Genomic DNA, 22,698 nt, shown 5'->3' with positions numbered 1-22,698 from the left:
CTTGAAGTAGAATTGCCACTGGGGCACCAGAACAAACTGGCTAAGGACTGTACCAAAATACCTCAATGCTTTCACATTGAATAATATTTTCAGGCAGAAACTTTGGCCTGGTGGAATGTAGTTTTGCCAGAAATAAATTGGAGGTTTATTTAAGTGCTATCATTAATTGCAGTGAATCGGAGTGTAATTTTCCATCTGCTCAATTCTGGGCTTGTGACAAATTCTATTAATATTTTAGCTGTTTGCTATTTTGCAGAACCTAATGAGCTTCTGTTCACCATATTATTGTTGGTGCTAAGAAAGCCACATTAAGAAAGTTTCCTTATGTGGCATATCAAGCCTCTAGTTACTTCTAGCTTTCTAACCTGGTCATGGATGGAAATGTGTTGCTGGAAAAGCGCAGCAGGTCAGGCAGCATCTAGGGAACAGGAGAATCGACGTTTCGGGCATTAGCCCTTCTTCAGGACCTGGTCATGGTCCAGTGCTGTTAGCCACAACCAATTATCAATTATCTTTGATTGTTATAAAAACACATCTGGTTTACTAATGTCCATCAGGAAAGGATATCTCCTGTCCCATTCTGGTTTGGCCTACATCCTTGCCCACAGCAATATAGTTAATTGTTAACATGCGCTAAGATGTTTTAAGATGGAGGCAGCAGAGTAGAAAGTGTCTGGACTCCTGTGACCAGGGTTCATCCACTCTGTTAGTTTTTCTTTTCCTTTTTTCTTGGTGATATGAAGGCATCTTCATCAAGGCCCAGAGCATGGCAGTGGTTGGTGAGCCTGGAGTGAGGCCTGGAGGACAGCAGTGAAGCAGCTGGTGAGTCCAGAGCAGGACTCTGGAATCCGTGTCGAGGAAGCGGCAGATGGGAGGGAATGAGAATGGGGACCCGTATTAGCTGCTACATTAGCAGAGACCAGCAGTAGCTTTGGGGTTAAGGTGGATTTGAATAGCAGCCGGTGATCCAAGAAGCTTTCTGGCGGCTTTTGCAACACCTTCATTCCTGGGACTAGCAACAAGGTTGTTTCTCAGGGCGGCTTCTGTGGAGTCTTGTGGCCTGGCATGGATGGCTTGCTTACGGCCTGAAATTCCAGCAGCTCAAAGTAGTGGTCTTGCAGTGGTACTGCCTTTTCCTGAACCCAGATGGTGAACTGATTTAAGGTGCATTTTACCTTAAATTTTGAAAATTTGTTTCTGGTCTCTGCCTTCTGTTATTGATATAGGCAATGTGGCAAGGTGACTTAAACATCACTTTTTTTTTGTAAAAAGTAAAAGTGACAATAAATGACTTCTATTCTATTGTAGAGTCAGAGAGTCATACTGCATGGAAACAGACCCTCTAATCCAACTAGTCCATAATGAACATAATCCCAAACTAAACTAGTCCTATTTGCCTGCTCCTAGTCCATACCCCTTCAAACTTTTTCTATTTACATACTTACCCAAATGTCTTTTAAACATTGTAATTGTACCCCATTCTCAGGAAGTTCATTTCACAAACCACTTTCTGTGTAAAAGATTTGCCCCTCATGTCTTTTTTAAATTTCTCCCCTCTGATCTTAAAAATGTGCACCCTGGAATCCCCTGTTTGAGGGAGAAAGAGAAAAAGTGAGGACTGCAGATGCTGGAGGTCAGATTCGAATGTGTGATGCTGGAAAACCACAGCACGTGAGGCAGCATCCAAGGAGCAGGAGAATCGATGCTTCAGGTATAAAGTATTGTGTGAACTAAACTTTAGTAAGGACTAGAAATGACTCTAAAAGGCACCTTAAGACATACGTAGTATAAAAACATGATAAACTGTCATTTACAGTGTTTGTCACTGCAGTCAGGGTAAACTGGTACTGATAAAAGAGCAATAGTTTAGGAGATAGCCTGTGTCAAGAGGCTATGAGAAAGCTCTGTCCTTTGAAGAGGAAGACATTCTGAGTCAACTTACTGTCAGTATAGGGCTTCCAGTGAGAGAGAGAGGGCTGCCATTTGTTTTCATTTCTACCCAATCCCCTCCTTGCTTCTTGTTCACCCTGCCCCTTCACTTCATCTCAAGCTGACATGCCCTCACTGATCATCCTGCACCTCCACAATCATGGCTTTCTCTCTCTCAGCCTGCTGTCTGTACACTTTTTGAAAATAACTGAAAATAAACTAATCTAAATAAAACAATTAAGCCAATTACTTTTTTTTTAAATGGCATCATAACAAAATCAAATGTTTGAATGAAACTTTAAAAAATTCAATTTTGTGATGGGCAAAGCCATATATTGTTTATTATGCAAGTATATTTAGAAACATACAGTGAAAGAACTTGTTTGGCCTCATGGCAATAACAAAATGTTGTGCAAACCAAATGCAACTCAGACTTCACCAAAAGACTTTAAAATTCATCCCATATCTTGAGTACTTCCTCCAAAAGTACAATGCATAACAAAGAAAGTGGGCAATGTTTAAAAAAAATAAAGACAACAATGTTTCATTTTGACATAGTTGCCATATCTGGGATATCCTACACCTCTGCAAGTAACATATGGCAAAATCATCAAGAACAGTATAGATCAAGGCCACCAAAACTTCACAACATTTGGCTCTCTCTAATGTATGACATGTCTTTATAAATCAGTACTTCTGCTGTAGGACTTTGCACTGTGGTTGATTGCATCAGGAATTCATTTCAGGTCAGCATGCTTCACACAATTTACTATCCATCATGTGTTAAAATTCTCTTATAATCCAGTGTTTGAAAAGGTATCAAGTCTTTAGGTGGTACCGACTACAGACTATCAGCTGGTCGGCAGCTGGTTCTCACCCAATATAGCTTGATCCATATACTGTAACAGCAGTTGAACTGGAAACCTCTTTGTTGATTCCTTCCATAGCATATTGTTTGGGAATAAAACTCAGAAATGAGGGTAAACTGAAAAACTTCGAAGGTGGATTGAAAAGCTATAATGAAACTAAATTCTACACAGAATTCATTAGCATTAATTGAAAATAACAGGCTGAGAAATAAGTAAAACCAGTAGATTGTTAGCAAGTCTCATTTGCAGCTATGCAGCCAAAGTCAGATAAAGACCATCACCAGAATTTCCTGCCACTGCATAAAAAAAAGGTCAATCAACGATAACTGTTTCCGACTTAGAAATATTTTCCATTACTAAACTTCACACACCCTGATCAACACTTTGAACCTGCCACTGACATAAACAAATTTTCTTCATATTCTTAAAGAGGTATTTCCTTCAATAATTTCAGCTTCCCTTTAAGATCTCCAAGAATATCAGATTTGCTCACTTCAGCTATGAAAGGTAGAATATAAATGCAAGATTTCTTTACTTGCAATTTAGTGCAGCCTAGTAGCAAACAAGGTTAATTATGGCAACCATGACAAAATTATACATTCTTGTCTTTAATTTTTTTAAAATCATTGCCTTCTTTCTTTAGGTTATGAATTGCACTCAAAGAATATGGGATAAATCTTCGCCTTTTTACAGTCTTATATTCTGCCTTTCACAACTTCAGCAACTCCCAAACACTTTGTGTATTGAAGTAATTTTTGAATTTTAGTCACCTCATTTTGGGTATTGATCGTAATGATTATTCATGTCCCCACCACACTTTCAGCAGCATTACAACCTTTTCATTTAAAGTTCTTTGCTGTTTCCTATCATTAATTATCCCACTTTCCCCAACTGTCCTCCATCTTGTTTTTTCTTTCTTTCATTCATTGTCTCTACCATCACCTCCCTCTTGACTCCCCTCCACATGTTCTCTTCCTCCATGCTCATTTCTATCTTAGACTTCCCATTTGTCTTCATTTCTGCTCCCGTCTCCCCACCAAGTCCCCTCCCCCCTCCTTGTTTCTTGCTCACCCCACACCCTCACCTCATCTCAAGCCGATATGCCCTTTCTTCTTTCCCTTTCACCACCTTCCTTGCTTCCCAATTATGCATCTCCAACTGCATTGTTAGATTCTTCCCCTTTCTACTCTGGCACCTCTGACGTCAAATTGAATAATCCACTTGGATTTCATTCCAACTGTGCAACACCATTGATGATAAGTAGTTGCCAATTATCATTGTTTTCCTGTTAAATCGAGACTGGTGTTACACATGTTAAACTGTAAAATTGACTTTCGAGCGCACATATTGGTCTTGCAGTTAACCTACTGAGACATGAAGAACATCATGATCTCTCTCTTACTGGAAGCCCTATACTGACAGTAAGTTGGGTCAGAATGTTTTCCTCTTCAAAGGACAGAGCTTTCTCATAGCCTGTGTCAAGAGGCTATTTTCTAAACTATTGCTCTTTCATCAGTACCAGATTACCCTGACTGCAGTGACAAACACTGTAAATGACAGTTTATCATGTTTCTATACTATGTATGTCTTAAGGTGCCCTTTAAAGTCATTTCTAGTCCTTATTAAAGTTTAGTTCACACAGTACTTTGAATTCAGTTCTCATTAGCTTCAATATGGTCTGAATTGTCACTGTCTTCTCCTGTTGGATCAGTTCAGATTAAAGCAAAGAAATTTCTTGCTACTGCTGCAGTGTCAGTTAAAAATTGGGGTTTTGAACATACTGCACATGCTAAGTCAGATCACTGCAAGCTGATGTGAGTTGAATTCAAATAGCAATAATGCTAACTCTATAACCTTAGCTCATGGTGTCAACATTATATCTCTGATCCTTCACTACATGCCATGGCAAAATTTTTAGTGCACAGTAAAACTGGATGAAAAAAGTCTGTAGCATACTTATGAAACTGATCCTTAAAACATAAAGCATAGATCTTGCTTTTGAAACAGAAAACCCAAGTGGGACATTGATTGAAATATCAAGGCTGTGTTAAAGCACTGTTGTTTACATAATGGATGGTAGATAGATAAATTTACCCTCGAAATCCCAGTAATTGATGAGTCAATCTTAAATAGTCTCTCCAATCTTAAAAATACCATACTGACAATCCATAACCATTTGTGTATTTTTTTTGGAAATGTTTTGATTCATATCTTTTTCATAATATAGTATGTTTACTTATTTATTTTCTTTGCTGTTTTCTTACATTAGCATGCCATTTTACTCTTTGCACCAATCTTTACTCAATTATATCTTTACATACAGAAAATTTGTTTTATTCTTTCTATGGGCAAGGGGGTGAGGTCAGCATTTAATGTCCATATTCAATGTCATTGAAAAACTGATAAGTCTCCTTCCTGAATCACTGCAGTGCATCTGGTATACCAGATAGACCTACAGTGTGTTTAGGAAGGCAGTTCCTGAATCATAGACTAGTAACTGAAGGAACGACGGATGTGTTAAGATTACAGCTTTATTAGAATTATTGAACCTAAATTGACCTCTTGATTGCAACTAGACTGCACCAAATTACAAATAAAGAAATCTTGCATTTATATTTTACCTTTCACAACTTCAGCACCTCCCGAACACTGAGTATTGAAGCACTTTTTGAAAAGTAGTCACTATTATAATGTAAGGAAATTGCAATTCACAGTTTAACACATTTTCAAACTAAAGATAATAACATGAGAGCTTGAACATGGATTAACACTTGCACTCAAACAGGAAATTGGATTTCTTTTGTATGTTATTGCAGTTTTACAGTATTCAATAATCTTTCCTCTGAATTCTGAAATTTTAAAAATCGATGACCATTAGTGAGTTCACTCAGTATTTTATATCTCAAACAAAATCTGTTTCAAAAGCAAATAATTCTTCTGTAAAGTAAAAGTTGGCATAAATCCATAAACTCAAGTAAACTCATAAATTGTTTTCCGATTCTAACTGGCAACCAGGGCTCTGTAATAGAATCACCATCTCTGGACATTTATTCCCATTACTTCTTCCTGTCCTGAAACTGCTCCTTGCTTTGCAATAACCCACATTTCCTGATAGTTCTCTGGGATATTGAAGTCAACTTATCTCCCAGTCCTGGGTCTCGCACAACTTGTTCTCCTGCAAGAACCAGCAGTGACCATCATTTCCTATCACACCACTAGCACCATCAACTACTACCCTCTGTCTTCTTCCAGCCAGCCAATTCCTAATCCAAACCTCCAACTCACCCTCAATGCCATACCTCCGTATTTTTTGAAGTAGCCTACCATGTGGAACCTTATCAAACGCCCTACTAAATCCATATACACCACATCTACCGCTTTACCCTCGTCCACCTCCTTAGTCACCTTCTCAAAGAATTCAATAAGGTTTGTGAGGTATGACCTGCCCTTCACAAAACCATGCTGACTATCCTTGATCGCATTATTCCTATCCAGATGTTCATAAATCCTATCCCTTACAATTCTCTCTAAGACTTTGCCCACAACAGAAGTGAGACTCACCGGCCTATAGTTACTAGGGTTATCCCTACTCCCCTTCTTGAACAAGGGAACCACATTTGCTAGCCTCCAGTCATCTGGCACTACTCCTGTAGACAACGAGGACATAAAAATCAAGGCCAATGGCTCTGCAATCTCCTCCCTTGCTTTCCAGAGAATCCTAGGATAAATGCCATCAGGCCCAGGAGACTTATCTATTTTCACCCTTTCCAGAATTTCCAACACCTCTTCCCTACATACCTCAAAGCCATTCATTCTACTTAATTGTGACTCAGTATTCACATCGGCAACAATGTCCTGTTCCTGAGTGAATACTGACGAAAAGTATTCATTCAGTGTCTCCCCAATCTCTTCAGCCTCCACACGCAACTTCCCACTACAATCCTTGACTGGACTTATTCCTACCCTAGTCATTCTTTATTCCTGACATACCTATAGAAAGCCTTAGGGTTTTCCCTAATCCTACCAACTAAGGACCTTTCATGTCCCGTCCTTGCTGCTCTTAGCTCTCTCTTCAGGTCCTTCCTGGCTACCTTATAACTCTCAATCACCCCAATTGAACCTTCACGCCTCATCTTTACATAGGCCGCCCTCTTCCATTTAACAAGGGATTCCAATTCCTTATTAAACCACGGCTCCCTCACATGACCCTTTCCTCCCTGCCTGACAGGTACATACTTATCAAGGACACTCAATAGTTGCTCCTTGAACAAGCTCCACATATCAATTACGCCCTTGCCTTGAAGCCTATTTTTCCAAGCCACACATCCTAAGTCATGCCTCACTGCATCATAATTTCCCTGCCCCCAGCTATAAATCTTGCCCTGCAGTGCACACTTATCCCTCTCCATCAGATTAGATTAGATTAGATTAGATTAGATTAGATTAGATTAGATTAGATTACTTACAGTGTGGAAACAGGCCCTTCGGCCCAACAAGTCCACACCGACCCGCCGAAGCACAACCCACCCAGACCCATTCCCCCCTACATTTACCTCTTCACCTAACACTACGGCAATTTAGCATGGCCAATTCACCTAACCTGCACATTTTTGGATTGTGGGAGGAAACCGGAGCACCCGGAGGAAACCCACGCAGACACGGGGAGAATGTGCAAACTCCACACAGAGAGTCGCCAGAGGCGGGAATTGAACCCGGGTCTCTGGCGTTGTGAAGCAGCAGTGCTAACCACTGTGCCACCGTGCCGCTCATCACTAGAGTAAAAGTCACCGAATTGTGGTCACTGTCCCCAAAGTGCTCACCTCCCTCTAATTCTAACACCTGGCCTGGTTCGTTACCCAGAACCAAATCCAGTATGGCCTCACCTCTTGTTGGCCTATCTACATATTGTGTCAGGAAACCCTCCTGCACACATTGGATAAACACCGACCCATCTAACGAACTAGAGCTATAGCTTTCCCAATCAATATCAGGAAAGTTAAAGACCCCCATAACAATCACCCTATTACTTTCACTCTTCTCCTGAATCATTCTCGCAATCCTTTCTTCTATGTTTCTAGGACTATTAGGAGGCCTGTAAAAAACTCCTAACAGGGTGACCTCACCTTTCCTATTCCTAACCTCAGCCCAAACTACCTCAGATGGCGAGTCTTCATCCATCGTCCTTTCCACCGCTGTAATACGATCTTTGACAAGCAATGCCACACCTCCCCCTCTTTTACCCCCACCTCTGACCCTACTAAAACATTTAAACCCTGGAACCTGCAACAGCCAATCCTGTCCCTGTTCTACCCATGTCTCCCTAATAGCCACAACATCGAAGTCCCAGGTACCAACCCACGCTGCAAGTTCACCTACCATATTACGTATACTTTTTGCATTGAAGTATACACACTTCAAGCCACTTTCCTGTTTACAGGCACCCTCCTTTGAGATTGATGCCATGTTCCTAACCTCCTGACACTCCAGATTCTGCACCCTAAAGCTACAGTCTAGGTTCCCATACCCCTGCAGAGTTAGTTTAACCCCCCCCCCCCCAAAGATCACTAGCAAACCTCCCACCAAGGATACTGGTGCCCCTCAGATTCAGGTGTAGACCATCCATCCTGTTTATAGAGGTCAAACCTTCCCCAGAAAGAACCCCAGTTATCCAAATACCGGAATCCCTCCCTCCTGCACCATCCCTGTAGCCACGCATTTAACTGTTCTCTCTCCCTATTCCTCGACTCTTTATCACGTGGCACAGGTAACAAACCAGAGACAACAACTCTCTTCATTCTAACTCTGAGCTTCCAACCTAGCTCCCTGAAAGCCTGCCTAACATCCTCAGCCCTCCTCCTACCTATGTCATTGCTGCCAATGTGGACCACGACTTCGGGCTGCTCCCCCTCCCCCTTAAGGACCCGGAAAATGGAGGTCCAGAGGAGCAACTGGTTAGCTGAAGTCCCCAGCTGTTGTGATGTGAATTGTCACTATCGAGTTTCTATCTGGTAGGTGGGAGAACAGAAAATTGCAAGTTAATTACTTGAGATGATGATTAGTGGTAACAGATTCAAATAGGCCTCTTGCTGCACACTAGTAAGAATCTCATCTCGTCATTCAATATTTGATTAAAAATGGGACTTTTCACTGTTGATGTCAAGACGTGACATGGTGGCTCAGTGGTTAGCACTGCTGCCTCACAGCGCTATGGACCCGGGTTCCATTCCAGCCTCGGGCGACTGTCTGTGTGGAGTCTGCACATTCTCCCCGTGTCTGCGTGGGCTTCCTCCGGGTGCTCCGGATTCCTCTCACGGTCCAAAGATATGCAGGTCAGGTGAATTGGCCATGCTAAATTGCCCACAGTGTTAAGTACATTAGTCAGAGTGAAATGGGTCTGGGTGGTTACTCTTCGGAGGGTCGGCGTGGACTTGTTGGGCCAAATGGCCTGTTTCAACATTGTAGGGAATCTAATCTCTAATCTAAAGCCCCTCACTGGGCATCTTGAGTAATTCTCTCAGCTGTCTTAACAAAGCTTAGATTATTCAAAAGTTATGATGATTCTACCCAATGTTTAATAAATAACCTCTGTTATGTATTTTCTTATAGTCTCCCCTCAATTCTCTGTATTAACAGGATACTCTATGTCTATAATGTACAACTAATGAATTGTAACTATGCCTGCATAATATGAGTATAATCTGTTTTGATTGTGACTCCAAACAGGAGCCTAAAACTTAAATTTCTCTTTCTCCCTTTTTTTAAAAACATAGTTACTAATGGGCCCTCTCTCTGGTCCTAATATCTCATCCAATGACTTAATGTTACATTTCCTTTGATAATTCTCCAATGAAGAGCTGTGTGGATGAGATGAAATAAAGGCAAAAAATTAGGAACATCAAAGCAGGAGTAGGCCATTTAGCCCTTCAAATCTAATCTACAATTCAATAGAACCAACAGGTTCACAGCTGATCTGCTGTGATCTCAGCTCAACTATCCTGTACGTTCTCCAACACCCTTGACTATCAAAAATCTATTTAACTCAGCCTCAAATAAATTTAAACACCCAGTCTCCAGTACCTTCTGGGGAAGAGAATTCTATAGATGATTGAGAGAAAGAAAGAAAATCTCCTTACCTTTGTTTTAAAGGAAGATCTCTTGATCTTAAAATATGCCCCTTACTTTTAGTGTCATCCAGTAGCGGAACCTTTATTGTTGGTGCTTCCTTTGGAATCAGGAATTAAATAAACAAACAGCAAACATGAATAAGAACAGTTTATTGAAGATGCTCCCACCTCGACAGCCATATCTAGACTACTCTAAAGCTCCACCTCTCCAGGTCACCTGACCAACTCTCTTAAAGGGGCAGTATCCCCAAATACATATATGACAGAACCATGATTCAGGTGTCTCGTATAAATGGACAGCCTGGTAGGTTGAAGGTGACAGAAGGCCACAGCTTGGGATCCTTGGGGAGAGTGGCAGAAGTGAAGATGGGGAAATGATGTCAGCAAGTGTGATAGTGGGTGAAAATGTTCATCATTAATCAAGTTTTCTTTTATTTATTCATTTTGTGGGATGTGGGTGTCCCTGGCTGGCCAGCGTTTATTGCCTGCCCCTTGTACTTGAGAAGGTGGTGGTGAGCTGCCTTCTTGAACTGCTTTTGTCCACCTACTGTGGGTTGACCCACAATGCCATTAGGGGAGGAATTTCAGAATTTTAATCTAGTGACAATGAAGGAATCACAATATATTTCTATGACAGGATGGTGAGTGGTTTAGAGGGGAGTGTGAAGGTGGTGGTGTTCCCATTTATCTGCTGCCCTTTTCCTTCTAGTCATTGTGGGTTTGGAAAGTACTATTGAAAGAATCTTTGGTTAATTTTGCAGTGCATCTTGTAGATAGTACATACTGCTGCTGAGTGTCAGTGGTGTAGGGAGTGGATGCTTGTGGATATAATGCCAAACAAATGGCATGCCTTATCTTGAGTGTTGTTGGGGCTGCACTCATTCAGGCAAGTGGGGAGTATTCCATTTAACTCCTGACTTGTGCTTTGTAGATGGTGGATAGATTTTGAGCTTGCCTTTCCAAATACATGTACATCCTGTCCGTCAGGATTCCCTCCAACAACTTGCCCACCACCGAGGTCAGGCTCACTGGTCTATAGTTCCCTGGCTTGTTCTTACCACCCTCTTCAGAGATGTCCTGGAGCTGAGGTGACAAACCTTCAACAAACACAACCATCTTCCTATGTGTCAGGTAAGTCTTTAACCACTAGAGAATTTACCCCTTGATACCCATTGACTCCAGTTTGCTCGGTCTCCTTGATGCCACACTCAAATGAGTGCAGCTTTGATGTCAAGGGCTGTCACTCTCACTTCACCTCTGAAATTCAGTTCTTCTGTCCATGTTTGGACCAAGGCTGCAATAAGGTCAGGAGCTGAGTGGCCCTGGCAAAACCCAAGCTGGGGATCACTAGCAGGTTATTGCTAAGCAGGTGCTGTTTGAAAGCTCTATTAATGAAACCTTCCAACACTTAACTGATGATCGAGAGGAGACTGATGGGGTGGTAATTGGCCAGGTTGGGTTTGTCCGGCTTCTTATGTACAGGACCTTCTTGGGCAATTTTCTACATTGTCGGTTTGATACCAGTGTTGTAACTGTACTGGAATAGCTTGGCTAGGGGAGTGGCAAGTTCTGGAGCACAAGTCTTCAGTACTATTGTCGGAATGTTGACAGGGCCCATAGCCTTTGCAGTATCCAGTGTCTCCAACTCTTTCTTGATATCACGTGGTGTGAATCGAATTAGCTGAAGACTGGTGTCTGTAATGCTGGGGGTGACTGGAGGAGGCCGAGATGGATCATCCACTCGACATTTCTGGCTGAAAATTGCTGTGAAAGCTTCAGCCTTTTCTGTTGCACTGATGTGCTGGTCTCTCCTGTCATTGATGATGGGGATATTTGTGGAGCCTCCTCTTCCAATGAGTTGTTTAATTGTCCAATACAATTCATGACTGGATGTGGCAGGACTGCAGAGCTTAGATCTGCTCCGTTGGTTGAGATTGCTTAGCTCTGTCTATCACTTGCTGCTTGTGGTGTTTGGCATGCAGGTAGTCCTGTTTAGTGGCCACACCAAGTTGACCCCTCATCTTCAGGTATGCCTGTTGGAATTCCTGGCATGCTCTCCTGCATTCTCCATTGAACCAGAGTAAATCCCCTGGCTTGATGGCACCCCTGGCTTGATGGCAATGGTTGAGTGGGGAATATGCTTGGCCATGAGGCTACAGGTTATGTTGGAATACAATTCTACTACTCCGATGGCCCACAGTGCCTCATGGATGCCCAGTCTTGAGTTGCTAGATCTGATTGAAGTCTGGCCCATTCAGCACGGTGATTGTGCCACACAACATGATGGACGTCATTCTCAGTGTGAAGGTTGCACTTTGTCTCCACAAGGACTATGCAGTGGTCTCTCTTACTGATACTGTCATGGACAGATGCATCTGCAACAGGCAGATTGGTAAGGATGAGGTCAAGTATGTTTTTCCCTCTTGTTAGTTCCCTCACCACCTGCCACAGAGCCAGTCTAGTAGCTATGTCCTTTAGGACCTGACCAGCTCAATCTGTAATACTGCTGCCGAACCACTCTTCGTAGTGGTGTAGGATTTCTGGTTTGTCATCAGTAATTTGGTAATTTGTAGGTGGTTTGATTCCCTGGTTCTGAATGGGATGTGAAATGAAGAAGACAGTAGACAGGTCTTTCAGGGCAAAAGAATCACAGTTTATTTAAATACAAAAAGATAAGTATAATACAAACATTAAAAGGCACACAAAATAAAACAGTGAAATTAGTACTATTATATAGGACAGTAATTAAATACACTATTAAATTGAATACATGTTAAACAGTATTAGAAGTAAACAGCAGGTTCTTCATCCCAGAAACTATTATTAGGCTTCCTACCCTTGGAGTTTCCTTCACTGTAACCTCCCACTTCTCCTCCCTGCTAGCTAGGTTAGAAACTTTGGGGTCTTGCCACTGGGAAGAATTCACAATTTTAAGTACAGGTTGCTGTTCCTGCTTGCTATACCCAATGTCTCGCTGAAGACTTCAGACAGTGTTGGCCTTCAGTCTGGGTTGACTTCGCTGATGCGGTAGGACGACTTTTGAATTTATCAGATGAGTACTTGGCTCTTCTAGCTTTCTGGTGGTTTTGGTGGGCTGGCTTTCACCTCAGGATATGCCTGAGGCCTTGTGGTGTCAGTTGGGTCAGTAATTTTCAGAGGCTGTTGGTTCTCACGTCTGCTGGTTATAGTCAGTCGCCCTTGTTTCTTTTGGTAAGGAACAGGCCTGTGTCAGTAGGTCTTGGAATTGCTGTTGGTTTCCCCTTTTCAGAATTGGCTGTCTGGATCACTCTCAGGGCAATAGCTTTCTGGGATCCATCTCCTGATGTTAGCTGCAGGGATAACTCTGTCAGGTCAGATCTGAGCCTGCAATTAACTAATTGTGGGCCAATTATCTTTGTGCCAAATCTGCCCATTATGTTACTGGTGTTCCCTTTTGAGGTCAATTGGCTTCCTGATCACTTGGAGTAGGTGGGAATGTATTTTGTTTCAGTGGAAAGTCTTATATCGCTGTGCATGAATAGCAATCGAAGTTGAATGTCTGATATCTGCCAAGGCCCCATTCACTCTCTTGGTTGTGCAGCATTAGGCCTAGTTGATTGTTCTCTTTAGAATCAAGATATGAATTGGATTTTCAGGCTGAACAATGGTTTCAGGCAGCTATCTCTATCTGTGTACTTTTTCCCAGAGGATAGCCCCCTCCAGCTGTCTTTTTTTAAAAGTTAAATTTAAAAGTCTATGACTTTGGTCTAGTATTTCAGATTAGGGGAATTTTTGCTCAACCCTGCAGAGGATATTGAAATCCCCCACCCAGAGTACAATCTGTGCCTTGCCATCCTCAGTGCTTCCTCTAAATATTGCTCAACATGGAGGAATACCGATTCATCAGCTGAGGGAGGACAGTATGTGGTAATCAGCAGGAGGTTTCCTACCCATGTTTAATCTGAAGCCACAAGACTCATGGGGTCCACAGTCAATGTTGAGGATTCCCAGAGCAACTCCTTCCCGACTGTATACCTCTATGCTGCCACCTCTGCTGGGCCTGTTCTGCCAGTAGGGCAAGACCTATCAAAGGATAGCGATGGTGGTGTCTGGGATATTGTCTGTAAGGTATGATTCCATGAGTATGACTGTCAGGCTGTAGCTTGACTAGACTGTGAGTCAGCTCTTCTAATTTTGGCACTAGACTCCAGACGTTAATGAGGGGAACTTTTCACGGTCGACAGAACTGTTTCTGCCTTTCTCTTTTCAGGTATATAGGTCAAGTGTGAGATGGAGATTGACAGCCAGGATGGATGATGGATGATCTAGTCAGCAACTAAAACAGGAAACAAGGCCTCCAATGAAGAAGCAAGGAAGGTATTGAAGGTTTCTTCTATCGAGGCCTGGAGGTCAGAGTTCTCTTGTACACATGTACTTTTTGAATTACTCAAGGGAGAACTTTGATATTGAAACCAACTTTAGATGTTGACAAGGGCAGGATTTGTGTGCACTTCTCAGGAGTATTTCATTAGCTATTTGACAATGGAATGTCTACTGAGTCTGATATCTGTGAGACTAAGCTGACATATTCATCCGTGCAATTTTATCTTTTGAGCTGGTTGTAAGCAGGCCTGAAGCATCAGATAAAAAGTAACACTATTTTGTTATCTTATTTTGTAGCTTTTAAAATAATATGGTATCACACATAGCAGCTGGCGCATCTTCTTCCTGTGATTCTCCACTGGTTTGATTGTCATTCAGATATCAAACACCTGCTGGATTGTCGTGCTCAGATTATTTGCACTCCAAGCAAATTGCTTTGTGCATGAGAATGTATACTCTGTATTCAGGCACAAACCTCATGACTCTTCATCCTTTTAATTTCATCTTGCCAAAGGAGGGAGGGGAATCTTGAAACAAATCCTTGTTATATGCTCATGGTATATGAATTTGCAAAGCAGGGCCACAAAAATCAAATATTTCACTCGATGAACTTTTAAGCCATGGCTTTAGGAATCAATGGTATAATAACTTGAACTCCACAGTGTTGCAGAGCACAATACATGATATGCTATTGTATTGGTTAAGGTTTCCACAATACATTAACTTTCTGATGCAAATTGGTTGACCACAACTTTCACCTCAGAAAAAGTTCCTTTGTGAATCAAACTTGTATCCCAGTGTTTAAGTGAAAAGCATTGTTCAATTGACTTGAGCTATGGTAAGCTGATTATTGGAAAACAGCAGACCAACTGCATTTTTTTAAAAAAATTAACTAATGAAACATATCCCATCAATTTGTACAAGATAAACCACCATCCAGACTTATTTGGCAAAATAATTCATTGAAGTAAGCACACTGACAAGATACTACACCTCAGAATCAACCATTTACACAGTACATAACTATGCAAACAGCTCAAAAAATGTCTGCAGTTATTTCATTCTATTTTATCAAATTCATATAAATGTACATAAGGGGTTATCCTATGTTCTCAACAGGGACTGTCTCTCAATAGGAATATGAAATTGCAAACATACTTCCAATGATTTTTGGTGCATTAATTTTAAAATATGAGAAACATACCAATAATTACTTAATATGTGGTCTCAGTGGGCAATGCTCACTGCTGAGAGCACACACTCCGAACTCACAAAGCAGTCTTGAGTAGGGCATGTGGAAGGGCTGTATTTGCACATCTTTCATATAGGAAAACAGGAAATCAAAGATTCAGATAAGGTTTTGGAAATAAGAATGTGTATTCCTTTGAAAGATAAAGGCAATTCTCAGAACAGTAATGTTAGTGATCTTAATAACTGTGTAAAGAATAGGATAACTGCTCAAGAAATGATGGCATTTGCAGATTGCAAGCATAGAGTTCTTAACACAAGTTTAAAATGGCCCAGATTTTGTGGTCAGTAGTAAAAGGATGCTATTCACCTTTGGCCTCAAAATAGGTGTTCTCAAAATTTAATAGACTAGTTGATTTCCTCAGGCCAAATGAGTTTTCTCCTACCACTGCCCCATACACATCGCATTAGCAACCTATCCTGCCCGCCCCATCTGATGTTGATGGGACTCTATAATTCATCTACCCATCTACTTCATTGCAACCAGAAAATCTCACCACTGCCTGAATATCCCTGAATCCTCCATCCATGGCTCCAGTGCTATTTTTAAAATGGCGTTGTGCATCTGGAAAAGTATGGACTGTCCAGTAATACCTTACACAGTTCATGACGTTTATCTCAGCTGATGAGGGGAGTTAGACACCAGTTAGTGACAAATACCTTGCCAGCAATATTAAATATCATATATTGACATAAGCTTCAACTCTGTCAACATTTGATGGCAATATCAAGTAAAAATTGATTATGATCATAATGACAGCTTCCAACACTTTTACCTTTACACTAGTCATGCACATCTTTTATCTCCAATCAGATTTTAATGAGTGCAGCAAGAACTGGTGGAAATCACCAACAATGAATGCTCAGAGGAGCTCAATTATTTTAGTGCTACCTCATTACAAAATTACTGTACTTGTGAAGCTACTTGGACTTTAGTAGGAGCAATTGGACAGACTCTAGGGGTCGGATCTGCTAAATCTCACTTAACCGCAGATGGTAATGTCAGGGACAGCAGTGGAGAGCCCTCATCAGAAACTGCAGTCTTTCCAAGCTTGCTCAGCTGAATACAGGCACTGAATCCTAGGGCCATAAATGAGAAGAATAATCACTGATCAGCAGCAGGGAATGAGTGCTGTATTCATAAGAGTTACAAGCAACTATCAACAATTGTGAAGAGATGGAATTAAATTACTTCAAGTATGAGCAGATTTCTCCTGGTGCCTTAATGACCAGCAGCCAAGTGATCACTAACAGTGGAGGCAGTAAAGTGCAGCTAGGCTTTGAAGTAGATGGGTACTGGAAGAGAAAGCTTCCTCAAACTGTTCCATTGCCCATGCCTCAGTTAGTACTATACCTACTAAAATATAGTCTAATGGTTGACTGTTTCTCTGCACAAGTGCAGGTGGAGCAGTTTTTATGAAGCCCTTACCGGTGAAAAGTATCAAAAAATATGAGCTACTTGAAACATATAAATGTTATTGTTTCACACTTCTTTCCTAAATATGCCCAGACCAAGTTTGAGTGTCTCTATGATCATATGTTTACCCAGTCAATGTTGTCTCTTGTTCCAAGGAAGCCACAACCACACACCTGAGCAGCCAATGATTCTGAAACATTACTGCCAACTTTGCTTGTTGTACAATTGGCTGATCTCGTGAACAAATTGCCAGTTTCCAGTTCCATGTATTTGTGAGCCTTTGACTGGGAGATCCTGCAAATGTTTCTTGCTGACCCCTGGAAGAAGCCTGAAGCAAAAAGCCAAGAGTGGTGCTGGCTTTGACTGATACTGGAAAAGCATGACCACTGGGTCCCTGATGGAAAGTATATCTTATTCCTATAAGCTGCAAATGTCTACAACCACTTGACATGACACTATGACTCTCCTAGGCATTAGTATTTTGATATTTCAAAGAAGATTGTGTCTGTAGACTCTGCGTGTTGCATATAGTCGGCTGAGCTGCATCTCACTACTATTCTTCTTCCTCCTGAAGGTTATCGCTTGTGCTATTGCTGGTCATCTTTGTCATTAGCAGAGCTCCAATCTAAGGAAGATAACCATCCTAATAAGCATTCTTTGAAGATCAAACTTCCAAAGTGTGCAAAGTAGCCTCTCAGCATAATTAATATGAAAGAACAAAGTTTCTTCCATTCGCAATGAGAAATTGAGTGTGTGTCCATGGCCCTGTTACAAATTATGGTCTCGACAAATCAACTGAATTCAATATTTTGTTGCTCAAAAGACTGGTGCAGCTCCGTGCAATAATTGACAATGGTTTCATGTTCAACATGAGATGAGCTTTTAAATTCAAATTTATTAATTTAATTCAAAGTTCATCATCTGTGCTAGCATTCACATGATGTATGTTCGGGACTGATTTAAATTGATAGCTTTTGGTGGCAATGTGCAGATGCTGAATTGTTTTTCTTCCTATTCTAAATTTACAAAGATGTTATCATTAAGACTGATCAAACATTGAATTGAAATTATAAATGCACGATTAAAGTAATTATCAGTAATGTAAGTACCTGTTTCTAAAACTGAATTACTTTTATATTGTTCCCGATTACAATTTTCAGCTGTTCTTATTTCAGGTCTGATAATTCCCCACTTGACTATTTTCCATCTATGTAGAAGTATAACAAAACGCATTGCACAGATTCTGGCAGAAAAATAATATTATTGTTCCATCAAATATTTACTCATAATTTATTAGTGATCTGCTTATCATAGCAGAAAATGTCTGTTTTGAAGAATCACAAATCTTTGCATTTGATTTTCTCAATACGGGTATCATAGATACTCAGATAAAAAGTAATACCATCCAGTTGCAGAGTGCAATTCACTATCCTTTTGCAGGGAGAGGTCCTGCAATTACACTCCTGTCAATTGTTCAATTTCTCATAAAAAAACATCTTTGTGCCCTTTCAGAGTGTAATCTCCAATTAGTATTGTGTTCTTGGAGGTTTTGTGCTATAGACACACACTTGCTGAGAAGTGCATTGATCTTTTCTGACGAATCTCACACAGGGCTATGGCAACTAGGTCAGTCATTATTCTCTAATCAAAATGATTGATTTTTACTGTTGAAAATGTACACTGAATATATCTTTAGTGTTGGATGAAGCTCACTTCATAGTAATCAATTAAATTAGAGGTTATAACATTGCTTGTAAATCACTTATTAATTTGTGATGTCAAAATGGAAATGTAGAGATCTGGTTGTAGCAAACCGGAAAATGTCACATGACTCATACCTTCACAAAGGTTAGGTTTCACATTTATTTCTGATGTGCAGAGCGCACTCGAGGACAGATAGTGAATACATTGCAGCCATTTGGGATTGCATTCATATTCAATAATAATATTGACCTAAATCGTATGATAAAGAAATTCTGGTCATGAAAAACACTATGTAATCACAATTCAGTTCTTTCTCTTTGTTAGAGTCAGTTTCTTCTAAACTGTAAAGCATTGCACACACTTACCATAGACTATTGATATGGCAATCACAGAAGTGCAACCCAGCCTGGGAATTGCTGCAAGTACAATGACATGGCAGCCCATGTTGGTTGGTCACTGTGTGTAGCATATGAGTTGACCTTGCACAATAATTAAGCTCAACTCCTTGAAACAATTGAACATTGAAGTTGGTGGAGAAACTCAGCAGGTCTGGCAGCATTTGCGAAAGGAAAACAGAGTTAACATTTTGAGACTAGTGACCTTTCACCCTGCTGAATTTCTCCAGCAATTTTTGATTTTGTTTGTTTCAAATCTGTGGTATCGTTTAGCTCTTTGTTTTATCCTTGAAATATCCTTCAAACGCTCCTCTACTTCAACATAGTCGATTACACGTAAGAGCAAGTAAAGCAATGATGAAAGTTCTTCATATGAAGATAATATTATGTTCAGATGATGTTCACTGGGAGACTTTGAGGCTTGACTTCTCGTGGTTAAGATCGATTACAACTCATCAGACTACTACATCATAACCTTTGTCAGCAGTGATTGTCAGCTGTTTCAAATGTACACTTTTAAAGGTACAGGCACAATATCACACTTATTACTACTACCTATGCATATCTCACGAAAAAATTATCCAATCCTTCTTCCTAATCAATTTTAAGTCTTTCTAGTAACTGGTTTGCCTCCTTTGTCACCATGTCATGGATAGCATGAGTGTCTTAGATAAAGACAGATACAAAGTAGTGACTTATTGCCTCAGTCATGTCTCCTGCCTCAACCTGTAAATCTTCTTTTTGATCCCCAAAATGCCCCACTACTCCTTTTACTGCCTTTTTGTTACTGATCTCCTATAGAATACTTTGTGATTTCCCTTGTTGTTAGCTGACAGTCTTTTTTCATAGTCCATTTTAATGGCCTTTTCTGTCCTAGCTGCCTATTATCATTAAGAAATGGAACTGTGAGCATAGTAACATTAGAACAAAGACTGGTATTCTTCTAGGATATTGCTTTGATCTTTTAGAGAAAAGTTTGTTAGTTTGTCTGGCGAAGGATTTTTTTTTCCTCTCTGAAGAAAGAGAATGGATGAAGGCAGTAGAAAGGCAGAATGCTGTGAGCAATCTTGGAAGCAGGTGAAAAAGACAGTCAGTCATATAAGGAAGAATGTGAAGTGTCAGATTGTTTGCATAATTTCATAATGTTGTTGTACATCTCAGCATGTTGCTCTAAATTTGATGCAGCAACATAAATAGAGAATGCACAGTGCTCTGGTAGTAATTTGCCCAGTTTTGAAATGCACAGGTTTAACACTGCCATTTCCATGTCAAAATATACATGCTACAAGGTTACAAATTTGATGCTCCATGGATGCCCCAGCACTCATTTGACAGTAAAATTATGTAAGGTGCTGTAGGCTTTCTTTGAAGTCCTGCCAGAAGTTGAGATAGCTGAAGGACTTGTGGGATGCTGGACCTGATTCTTGGAAAAGCAGTCAGCCAAGTAAAGCATTTGTCATTGGGGGCTTATTTCGGGGACAGTGACATTTGTATAATAAAGTTTAGAGTGTTTGCGGAAAATGGCAACGAACAATCTAAAAAAGAATAATCTATTGGCAGAAAGCTGACCTCAATGGGACAAGAATGGAGCTGACACATATAGATTGGAACTGAAGGTAAATGGAGAAACAATAGCTAAGCAATGGGTTCCCTGCAATGAGGAGGTAGATAAAGGGCAATCAAGATATATTCCTTCAAGTGGGAAAGATAGGTCAATCAAATCCAGAGCTGCTTGGGTAACAAAGGAGACAGAAATTAAGCTAATAAAAAATGAATTTATGACAGCTATCTGGTGTTGAAAACAATTGAGAAGCAAGCATAATATTGACATTTTGGAAGGGAAGTGAAAACAAAAACAAGTAAGTGAAATTAAAATGGACTATGAGAAAAGACTGTCAGCTAACAACAAGGGAAATCACAAAGTATTCTATAGGAGATCAGTAACAAAAAGGCAGTAAAAGGAGTAGTGGGGCATTTTGGGGATCAAAAAGAAGATTTACAGGTTGAGGCAGGAGACATGACTGAGGCAATAAGTCACTACTTTGTATCTGTCTTTATCTAAGACACTCATGCTATCCATGACATGGTGACAAAGGAGGCAAACCAGTTACTAGAAAGACTTAAAATTGATTAGGAAGAAGGATTGGATAATTTTTCAATACTTGAAGTTGATAAGGCACTGGGCGTGTACATGATGCAAATGAGAAGAACATTGAAAGAATGCAAAGTAGAAATTGCCAAGTCCATTGCAATGATCTTTCAGTCTTCCCAAGACTTTGGAGGTGATGCCAGAGGAACAGAGAATTACAAGCATATTTTTTTTTTAAAAAGGATATACAAAATAAGCCCAATAATTACAGACCACTCAATTTAACTTCACTGGACTGGAGGCCTGTCACCAGCAGTGATCCATAGGGATGGATTCTGTGTCCTCTTTTGTCATTGATGTAAATGATTTGGAAGAGAATATAGAAAGTGTGATTAGTAAATTTGCCGACAGCACCAAAAGTTGTTGGCATAGTAGACAATGAAGAAGGTTTTCTAAGATTACAAAGGGATCTTGATCAAATGGGTCAATCAGCTAAAAAATGGAGCTCAATCTTGAAAAGTGCAAAGTATTGCATTTTGGTACAACAAACAAGGGTAGGGCTTATATAATTAATAGTAGGGGCTTGGGTAGTGTTGGAGAACAGAGGATCCTAGGGGTTCAGGTACATAATTCTTTGAAGTTTGCATCACATATAGACAGGATGGTTTAAAAGGTGTTTGGCATGCTTGCTTTCATGCTTAGTCCTTTGAGTATAGAAGTTCTGGTTGCCCAGTTATAGGAAGGGTATTATTAAGTTGGAGGGGGCTCAGAAGAGGTTTACGAGGGTATTGTCAGGTATGGAAGGTTTGAGTTATAAAGATAGGTTAGTTAGGCTGAGATGTTTTTCATTGGAGTATAGGATGTTGAGCGGTGACGTCATAGAAGCTTATAAAAGCATGAGGAGTATACGTAGGGTTAATGGTAGATGGCTTTTCTCATAGGCTAATGGTAAGGTGGGAGATTTCAAGACTAAGGGGCACATTTTTAAGATGAGAGGAGAGAGATTTAAAAAGGACATGAGCACACAGTTTACACAGGTTGTGGTTCATGTGTGAAATTAGCTTCCTGAGGTGGATGTGAGTACAACTGCAATGTATAAAAGATATTTGGATAAGTATTTGAAAAGGACTTTGGAGGGAAATGGGCCAGGAGCAGACGGTTGAGACTAGGTTAGTCTGGGTTTATGCTTGGTATTGACTGGTTGGACCACAGAGTCTGTTTCTGTGCTGTATGACTATTGGTTTATTTTTTATTTGGAAGAGCTACCATACATTTGGCACAGATAAATTATGTCTAACTTAATTGCTGGAGATTTTGAAGAGGTAACAGAATATGAGTGAGGACAACACTATTATTGTTATACATGAATTCCTAAAAGGCATTCGATATAATGCCACACAATAAACTTCTGTGAAATGTTATGGCACACAGAATAAAGGACAGGAGCAACTTGGATACAAATTTGGCTGACAGATAGGAAACAAAGACCAATGGCGAAAGGGTATTTTGCAGGCCAGAGGAATGTGTGCAGTGGAGTTTGCTGGGGCCAGTTTTGGAACCT

Source organism: Chiloscyllium plagiosum, unplaced genomic scaffold, assembly GCF_037043375.1.
Source record: "Chiloscyllium plagiosum isolate Xiang-an unplaced genomic scaffold, Cpla_swu_hap1 HiC_scaffold_6, whole genome shotgun sequence".
Lineage (NCBI taxonomy): Eukaryota > Metazoa > Chordata > Chondrichthyes > Orectolobiformes > Hemiscylliidae > Chiloscyllium > Chiloscyllium plagiosum.
Note: the sequence above shows the minus strand (reverse complement) of the source record.